Genomic DNA, 10,908 nt, shown 5'->3' with positions numbered 1-10,908 from the left:
CCTTTTTCTGAAAGCCTCCAAATACCCCTTTATTGAAAATAATCAGTAAGAACAAAATGAAAGAGCGTCCCTGCATAGGTCCCAGGATTCAAACAGCCAACTCATGCAATGAGCCCAGGACCTGGCACCAACACACAGCTGCCTCCCAAACAGATCAAGCCAAATGACTGTCTCACCCGTTCAGGGGGCCTGATCCAGTTGGGGGCCCCTCAGCCTTTGGTTCATAGATCTTGTGCTTCCATTCATTTGGTTATTTGTCCCTGTGCTTTATTCAACCTCGGTCTGGGAGGGGGGGACTGGACCTGGCTGGACTGAGTCTACCAGGTCGATCCAGGTCCTCGGGGGAGACCTTGATCTGGAGGAGGTGGGAATGGGGGATGGGGGAGGGGGAGGGGGAGGGGGCGAGAGTGGGAGAACAGGGGAATCTGTGGCTATTATGTGGAACTGAATGATGTTGTAAAATAAATTTACTAAAAAAAAAAAGAACAAAATGAAAGAGCACATGCTGAGAAAATTGAGTATGACTTCATAGTATTATTTTGAACTAAAATATAAAAATAAACATATGTAGTAGAAACAAGACATACTTAATCATGTGTGTTCTAGTCATGTTGTCATGTATGTACATTTCTCAATTTGTGAAATTAGCCTAATTAGTGATTCCAAAAAGTAATAGTTCTCCAACAGAGAGTTGTCATGTTTCAATGATAGAAATAACTAATTTTAAAAGTCAGATTTTTTTTCTAATTTCTTATAATAAAAGTAATATATGAATATGGTTTAAATAGCTGCACCATAAAATGAATATGCAATAAGTAAAAATATCCTCACCATTTCTGGATTTATTCCCACAGGTAATTCTTCTTAATAGTTTACATGTATTATCAAGGAAAAATCGTGTCATTATATTTTCAATATAGAGTCCTGTTGTACATGGATATTCATATTTGAACAAATGTCATAGTTCTGTCCTTTTGCACATCTTACTTTTATGGGTTCTGTAATGTAAAACATTTAAAAATTTTTGTTAAATATATGGGTATACTTAGTTGAAACATCATGCTAATGATATATGCTATATGATATTATATAGAGACTATATGTATAAAATACTTAGCCAATATTTTAATTAGATATAGTTTGTTTCCCGTTTTTGTTACAAGTAATACTTCAATAAACATGAAGTACATATAATTAAACCATAAAAATATAGTGTAAAGGAATAACAAGTTCTGGTAAACATGATTTCAAATTTTCACTTCAAATTTGTGCCATCATTTCCACTGCTGCGAACAAGAATAAAAATGGCTTTGGAAGCTCATTTTCTTAGAATATGTGGTTAATGGTTCCATTGTCAGCTCCTACATGGAGACTCACAACCATGTGTAACTGCAGTTCCAGGCATCTGAGGCATTTTTGATCTTCTCAGTCCTTTCATGAACATACATATACCAAACACATACATATAAACTTAAAAATAATAAACAAACATTTTTTTGAAAATTAAAATGCAGTTAAATCTATTTCTTAAGCTCAAAAATTTAAGACATTTTAATATTATCTTCAGGATATAAAACAAAAGAAGAAACAGTTTTCGACCATATCTATTAATTTACTAAGAATTGTGATAGTTTGTCATATTATAAGTAAGACCCATTTTCAATTTGCACCACCACCCCAGACTATATATAGGGAATCTGCCTTGCAAATTGCTGGAGGTAAGCATGAAAGTTCTTCTGTCAGCTCCCAGTCTGTGATCTTCCTTCAAGGAACAGGACAGCAGGGTTTTGCATCTTTATTTTCTACTGCAGAGAATAAGTTCTAGGCAGCTAAAAAAGAAAATGAGTGTTTTCGGTCATCCTGTAACTCAAAGACAGGAAGTCTACTTTCAATATAGTGGTGCTCCAAATTACGTTTTGTGAAGATTCAATGAGATGAGAAATAAGTTAAAAATAAAATCACCAAACTACCTCCCACCAGGAAGCACCCACTGGGTAGAAATATTATGGAATTTCAGATTTGTAAGGAAGAACAATATGTACACACACACACACACACACACACACACACACACACACACACACACACATAGTTCAATTTGTTACCAAACAAACATACATTGGTTTAGTAATAAGCCCAGTAAAGTGGGAAACACTGAGAGGTTCTACAAGACAGTAATTTCAATGTCTACTTTCCACATCCTCCAAAATTATGAGAAATAGAAAGAAGAACACATGTTCCGTTCCATGCATTAAAAATTAAATAAGTAAAAATAAGGTGTTAAATGCCCATAATAGATGTAGGGTGTTACATTTGGTAGCCTTCTGAGTTGTGTGTGTGTGTGTGTGTGTGTTTTCATATCTGTATAGTCCCCAACTTTACTGAAAAATCTGAAAGCAAAAAAATAAAATAAAATAAAATAAAAGCAAAAATCACTCACCACTGTTTTTCCCCCTCTGAAACTACAGAAAGCAAAATCTGGCACCAAAACCTAAGTACACAAATTCTTCAATAAGAATCCTGTATCAAAAACAAACCCTATTTTTTAAAAAAGTAAAGTAAAGTCAGGTTAGATTGCTATTCCACCAAGTCTGGGGACCTGAGACTGATCCTTTGAACTCAAATTTTGGAAGGAGAGAAGCAACTCCTGCAAGTTGTCCTCTGACCTCCATGCTAACCCACTAACAAACAGATATATTTAACAATTAAAAACAAATAAAATACTAGGAGTAAGTGTCCATGACTTCCTTTGGTTTTTGAGAGGGTCTTGTTATATTATAGTCTGGCTTCAATGAACTCATTGTCCCATGACTCAGGCTTCTTCATAGTAGAAAGAAATTTTATGCTGGAAGACTTGTTTTACAAGAAATACTGCAGGAAATCTTGGGTTCAATGAAAATTATCATATACAGTAATTTAATTCACATACAAAAACAACAAAAGAGCCAGTAAAGTTAATTATGTAATTATAAAAGTAGTCAAAGCATATCACTTCATTTATGCAGAGTGTATTGCTGAATCCATAATACATACAAATATAATATATTTACCAATAATAGCAGAGTGGAAATGAGCATGCAAAATCTATATTGAGTTAATGAAATTACACCAGACATTAACTCTAATGCACAGGAAACATGAAAGAAACAAAGATGAAAAATAGAATATAAATGTAACAAAAGCTATGAGTTGTTCTCTTTTCTTCTCATTGTGTTTCTTTAAAAGTCGTAAAGTCACATAATTGTAAGAATGTATCATCATATTACTGCTTATCCTATATGAAGAGATAATGTTTTGCAGTAAGAACACAATCATGAGGAAAGGAAGGCAATTATGATGTAATATTGTTTCTTTATATAATATGAATTAATACAAATATAGAGCATCATAAGTTAAAACAAATATAATAAAACAGAGAATTAACATAAAAATGCAAAAAACCCTGAGAAATCATTAAAGCAATCAAAATGCCACATTAGAGAATATTAATTCAACCTAATGAAACATAATGCAAAAGAGAAAGAGAGAAAAGGCTATCAGGCATATTTTAACGAACAAAAGTTGACTTGCAAATCCAATAATAATTATAGTATTTTATTTGAAGAGAATATATATTTCAATCAGAAGATGTCATTATCAGGCTACATTTTACAAATGATTTTACATATGTTTTTTTTCAGACACCCATTTTATTTAGGTCAAAGGTAAAAAAAAAATGATTGAAGGTAAATGGTTAAAAATGTCACATGTAAAATGTACCTAAAATTGTAGTTATAATTTCTGAAAATATCCACTTAGCATTACAAAATGTTGGCAAAAGAAATGGAAATACCTGTTAATCTGGTCTTCAGAAATACAAGCAAGTGATAAAGATAGGTTTACTTAGAACACAAAATAGATTAATCAAAAAACAAGACAATAAAAGGCAAACTTAATCAATTCAGTAAGACCTGCGTAAAATACAAATGTCTACTAGTTCCTTTTGACTCATCATGTTCTTCAAGCATTCTGTTCCTTTGATGATTGTCTGTCCAGTTGTCATATACGTAATTAAATCATTCCAGTAAAGAGCAGGAAAGAAATTCTTTTCAAATGTACCTCGTTGGTTTTCAAAAGTGAACCAAAGTGTATCACAAAAAACAAAAACAAAAGCAAACAAAAAAAAAACATGATTCAACAGGTTTAAAACGTCTAAAATAATACAAAGAATGTTCCATGGCCACAGTAGAAAGAATACCTGCAGATAGAATAAGGAATAAGTAAAGAAGACCAGGACAAGGAAAAAGTTAGGAGTAAGTTTTAAAATGTGAAAATTTCTTTTAAATACACACACAAACTTTCAAATAACAAATGGATAAAAGAGAAATTAGTGAATACTTAGGTGTGAATAAAAATGAAGATGCAACATGTAATGCTTATTGATGCAGTTAAAACATCAGTCAAAGGGAAATTTATAGTAGAATGTCTTGCATTTAAAAAGCTAATTAGTCACTGCATTAGATATTTATTCTATTTCTGTGCTAAACACTGTGACTAAAAGCTAATTTAGGAATTAAAAGATGAATTTGGTTTATAGTTCAATGGAGATAAAGTTCATCATGGTGACACAGGAGAAAGCTGACCAATCACATTTTTCATTCATACACAGGAAGTATCGAGAACAAGAGTTAGGGTGAAGTTATATGTACTATCAAAATTCATCCCTAGTTATGCAATTCCAGCCACAAGGATGAAAGTGCTGAAGGTTCCAAAACCTTCCAAAACAGCACCCCAAACTGGGAATCAAGTATTCTAATACATGAGCCTATGGGGGCCATTTCTCATTCAAACAACCGGTTAACAAAGTTTCTGTAGTGACACTGAAAAATTGTGAAAGAGCAGTAGCCTGAAAATCAAGTAGGTGAAAGTAAATGATAAAAATAATGAATCATTGAATTTTAAAAACAAGAGTGTTAAAGATGATTTATCAAAATCTCAAAACTTTAACCAGATGACAAAAATAAGAGTAGTGAATTACTACATTAAAGAAATAAGAGGTTATTACAACTTTTAAATGTAAGGAATTAAATAGGACTACTATGAGCAATTTATTGCAATGCATTAGAAAGCTTAGATAAAAGTATTTAGTTATATCTAGAAAGCCGAGGCCTTGGTGACATCATTGACAAATGGCACAAAACATAGAAAAACATAATAATAACATATCTTTACAATGTCTTACAAAATAGAACAGGGAACAATATACATGATTCATATAGTATGTCTAGGATGACATACATATTAAAATCAAAGGCACAACAGAAAACCAAAGGACATACCACTTACAAATATAAACACAATTTTCAATAGAATACTACAAACTGAATCCAGTGCTATTAGAAAGGAATGATAATACAACCAAATGGCATTATTCTCAGCACCCGGCATATGATTCAATGCCTGAAAACCAACTAACATCCAGACATCAAGATGTGGAAATAAGAATGACCTCACTTACGACAAATACTAGTGATTCAGTAAAATATTTGTTTCTCTTGACACTGAACTAATTTAAATCTAAAGACTACTTTCAAAGGAACCAATATAATCTCTAGGAAACACAGTGATTTGATTGGACTAGAAATTAGCCCTGCCATCCAGCCACATTGGAGGCTCTGTGAGTATAAATCAGCAATCAAAGAAGAAATATACTGTGCTGAGTACAGTAAGTCTGATTATTGAGAGGGTCATTAAGGTAAAATTGGACAACGAAAGTAATGAAGAGACTATATAGAATGCAGGAGATTCCTTAAGTTACCTTCAATAGCACCATGACCTATGACTTAGTCAATAGAAAGCCATAATCAGTTGAGGCAGGATTAGTAAGGTCTTGGATACTTTGTAAATAAAAGTTTGAGCACTCATTATTATGAATGAGCCATATGTAACCAACATGTTTGCTGATACATAGGGGAGTGTAGAATATTTAGTGAAAAAAAAGATAGTTACAAATAACTATTTCAGTCATATGACCAGTAGCAGAAATAATGATGGATAGTTCTCTCATATTTTATATTTGGGCTTACATTCATGTGTATGATATCTTTTTATTTTCCTCTTTTATGTTATTACATTGCCATAAAGTATGGTGACTTTATATTAAAATATTGAAATATTGGTAATTTTAACCTGTACCTTTAAAGCACAGTATACCAGGAAGAGTAAACTATTTCTCTTTGGAAAGAGAAAAGTTGATCAGTCCCAGTTAGTGTATTGTACTTGTATCCTGCAAATTGGAAGTCGGACTTTATCATTGGTATTATTTGGAAGTGAAATATGGGTTTAGGATATATACAATAAGTTGACAAGGAGTGGATGCTAATGATTCAGTAATGTGTGTCAATTCAACTAAACCACAATGCTCAGAAATATAATGAAATGATTCTAGATTTGTCAGTGAAGAAACCTTTTGAATAAGGTTAACATTTGTAATCAATTGACTTAAGAGAGTACTAGTATCAGTAGGAAGGCTCCTTTCCAAAATTCAAAGATGTTAAGAAGATGTAAAGGGCAAAGTGTGAGATATCTTATAGTGGAATGAAATCAATTCCAAGACTCTAACAAAAATTCTGAATGTCTTGAGTTTTTTTTCCCTCATTTTAAGGAAATCTTAAAGATTACATGATCAACATTAATGTTAAATTCTGGACTGTTGGAATGGCTTATACATTTCATATTGCTGTCATTCATTGCTATTTTAGATAATTGTTAATAGTCTACCATTTCAAAAAAATTTTCTGAATGACTCTGATAGGTTATTATTATTTTTAAAAACATAATTTATGTTATGTATAGCAATACAATTTAAATATTAAGTATCACTATAATAGTATGATTTGATGTATTTTTCAAGCATAAGGAAATGGTGAAAATTTTTAGTTTACAACCCCCCCCGCTCTCTGTGTGTGTCTGTCTGTCTGTCTGTCTGTCTCTCTTTCTCTCTCTCTCTCTCTCTCTCTCTCTCTCTCTCTCTCTCTCTCACACACACACACACACACACACACACACACACACACACACACACTGGCTTAACAATCACTTTCTCTAAATAGTTCAGTGTGACAAATGTATTGAGTGATTAGTCCTATATAATTCCTTAATTTAAAAGCTGAAATGCATTCCTTGTACAACCACTTTGGAAATCAATATGGCGCTTTCTTAGAAAATCGGGAATCAATCTCCCCCAAGATCCAGCTATACCACTCCTGGGCATATACCCAAGAAATGCTCACTCATACCACAAGAGCACTTGCTCAGCTATGTTCATATCAGCATTGTTTGTAATAGCCAAAACCTGGAAACAACCTAGATGCCCTTCAACTGAAGAATGGATAAATAAATTGTGGCACATATACACAATGGAATACTACTCAGCAGAGAAACACAATGACATCACACGGTTTGCAGGCAAATGGATGGATCTAGAAAAAATCATCCTTAGTGAGGTAACCCAGACTCAGAAAGACAAATATGGTATGTACTCACTCATAGGAAGATGCTAGATGTGGAACAAGGATGACTAGACTGCTACTCACATCACCAGTGAGGCTACCTGGAAAACGGGACCCCAAAAAAAGACACGGAGAAATGGATGAGATCTACATGAATAGCCTGGTCATGAGTGGGAACAATGAAGGGCGACAGTCGAGGGAAAGAGTGGGAGATCCTAGCTGGATCAAGAAAAGAGAGGGAGAACAAGGAATAGGAGACCATGGTAAATGAAGACCACATGAGAAGGTGAGAAGGGGAGGAAGCAGAGAGCTAGGGAGGCCCACGGAGATCCACAAAGATACCCCCGCAAAAGACTGCTGGCAATGGTCGCGAGACGGCAGGAACTGACCTACTCTGGTGATGGGATGGCCAGACACCCAGATAGTGGTGCCATAAACCCCATCCAAGGACTGAGGAATCTGAAGGCAGACATCCACGGCTGGGCCCCTGGTGGAGCACTGGGAGTCTAATTAGTGAGTAAGAAGAGGGTTTATATGAGCGAGAATTGTTGAAGCCAAGGTTGGATAAGGCACCGGGACAAATAACCAAATGAATGGAAGCACAGGATCTATGAACCAAAGGCTGAGGGGCCCCCAACTGGATCAGGCCCCCTGAACGGGTGAGACAGTCATTTGGCTTGATCTGTTTGGGAGGCAGCTGTGCATTGGTGCCAGGTCCTGGGCTCGTTGCATGAGTTGGCTGTTTGAATCCTGGGACTTATGCAGGGACACTTGGCTCGGTCTGGGAGGGGGGAATGGACCTGGCTGGACTGAGTCTACCAGGTCAACCCCAGTCCTCGGGGGAGACCTTGATCTGGAGGAGGTGGGAATGGGGGGTGGGCTGGGGGGAGGGGTGGGCGAGAGGGGGAGAACAGGGGATTCTGTGGCTATTATGTTGAACTGAATGGTGTTGTAAAATAATAATAATAATAATAATAAGAAGAAGAAGAAGAAGAAGAAGAAGAAGAAGAAAAATTGACCACAAAAAAAAGCTGAAATTCTTAAAATACTAAAGAAAATAATAGAAAATGCTATTCAAGATATTGGGGTAGGCAAGAATTTTCTCAACAGAACTCCAGTAGCACAGGAACTAGAACCATGAAACACAAGGTGGGGCTAAATACACTTAAAAATTTCTGCACAGCAGTAGAAATCATCAACAGAGCAAACAGACGGCCAACAGAATGGAGAAATTTTTACCAGCTTTACTTCACACAAAGGCTAATATTCAGAATTTAAAAAAACTAATGCAAACTTAAACACCAAGTAAGCACAACTGCCAAACAGCAAATGCTCTGTGAAATTAACAGTTTTGAAAGGAAGAAACATAAATTGTCAATAACTTTTTAAATGCTTCCAAATTTTTAGTTATCTGGCATATGCAAATTAAAACTAATTTCAAGTATCATCTCACCACTTTCAGAATGGCTATTATCAAGAAATTTGATAACAAATGTTGGAGATAGTGGGCAAAGACCACTTCTTACTCACTGTGGTTGGAAGTCAAAATTAATACAGCCATTATGAAAATCAGTTTGAAGATTCAACAAAAACTTAAAATATAGAACTATCATGTGACACAATTGTACCACTCCTGGGTTCATACCCAAAAGACACTATTTCCTCAAATAGATATGTTCTTCCACATTCATTTATGCTCTTTTTCTCATTAGTAAGGGTATGTAAATCGCTTACATGTCCACTGAGTGAGGAATGTTTGACAAAAACATGATACATATGTACAATAGTTTTTTATCCAGCTATCAAGAAATGTTATGAAATTTCCAGGAATGTGGGTAGAACTTTTAATATTGGTTTTGAGTGATGTAACACAAATCAAAAAAGAAAAGCACAATGCAATCTTTCTCATATGTTTATGCTATATTTGAATCTTTAGATATGTGCGTTTAAATTGTATTGCCATAGCAGCTGGGAATTTAGTAAGGAACTATGGGTCAGGTAAAGATTTCAAGGAAAGTGAGGTAGAACTCCTAGCACGTTTTTAAGTCAGACGTCTTTACACTGCATTGATAATTCAGGGTTTTTGCTCTAATTATATTTTGTAATGATATGTATGCATAAAATACAAATTTTCTTTTTTTTTTTTTTTTTTTTTTTTTAATTGGAACGCTTCACGAATTTGCGTGTCATCCTTGCGCAGGGGCCATGCTAATCTTCTCTGTATCGTTCCAATTTTAGTATATGTGCTGCCGAAGCGAGCACAAAATACAAATTTTCTAATACTTTATAGTCACTATATGAATATTTAATATGTATCATATGAGGCTTAATACAGATATTAACAATATTTGGTTAAAATTTGATATTGTTTGAAGAAAACAAACTATTGTTCTATTAAAACTATAGATATTTAAATTAATATGGAAAATCACTGACATTTATATATTATTGAAGTTAGAGGTTGAAATAGCAATAACATTTTGTCCTATATACAGATTTTATCATTGTATTGTTCAGCTTCTTGTTTGTAAGAAAATACCCAAGACAGTCAGCTTCTAGAGAGAAATTATCTGCTTTACTTTGGATTTGGAAATTCCAGTTTAATAATTGGTTCCATTGTATGTATTCAAATAGTACATCATTTCAGGTAATACAACATTTATGTTTCAAGAGCACATAAATGTGAATGGTAAAAAATGGTCAGGAGTTATAGGAAGAATTTGAAGGAAGGAAGGAATGGGGGTGATTTTATCAAAGTACATTATATGCACGTATGAAATTCTCAAACATTAAAAGCAAAAGCAAATGTGAAGACAAAGTTACAAATTTTGTCCTTCAGGTTAGTTAGAAACAATCAGTACTTTGGTATCAATTATTGTTCCTTTATATGGATTTTTCATAGATTTTTGTTATAAGGATGAGAAAATTTCAATCCATTCCTAGTTTGTTGAATCTTTTTACCATAAGTGGCTACTGAATTTCATCATTATCATAAGTAGTATCAGCTGTCCACTTGACACAAACATAGAGCCACTTGGGAAAAGGGAGTGTCAACTGAAGTATTGCCCAGATTAGACTGACTTGTGGCCACTCTGAGAGGTATTTTCTTAATTGCTAATTGATATGGGAGAGCTCATCTCACTGTTGATCATGCCACTCTTAGGCAAGTGAGCCTGAGTTTTATAACAAAGATAGCTGGGCAAACCCGGGAATCAAGCCAGTAAGCAGTGTTACTCCATGGTCTTTGCTTCTACTCCTGCCTTGAATTCCTACCCCGTTTTCTCTTGACGACCTTTTGTAACCTGTAAGTCAAATAAACCCTTTCCTCCCCAAGTTGATTTTGTTCATAGTGTTCATCACAGTAGCATAAAGCAATCCAGAACAGATTTCCCCTTAAAATTTTAAGATGATACTGTTT

The 10,908-nt window shown here is 34.4% G+C and overlaps 1 non-coding gene across 1 annotated transcript; it reads right to left on the bottom strand.

The window, feature by feature from the left end:
• Positions 1 to 9,645: 9,645 nt before the first annotated feature.
• LOC121825886 (U6 spliceosomal RNA) lies at positions 9,646 to 9,752 on the bottom strand. Its single transcript, XR_006068261.1, has one exon. It is a non-coding gene; the product is annotated as a U6 spliceosomal RNA (small nuclear RNA).
• Between the last annotated feature and the right edge of the window lie 1,156 nt (positions 9,753 to 10,908).

This window comes from Peromyscus maniculatus, chromosome X (genome assembly GCF_049852395.1).
Source record: "Peromyscus maniculatus bairdii isolate BWxNUB_F1_BW_parent chromosome X, HU_Pman_BW_mat_3.1, whole genome shotgun sequence".
In the NCBI taxonomy this organism is placed as follows: domain Eukaryota; kingdom Metazoa; phylum Chordata; class Mammalia; order Rodentia; family Cricetidae; genus Peromyscus; species Peromyscus maniculatus.
This window is presented reverse-complemented; position numbering and strand designations above follow the sequence as displayed.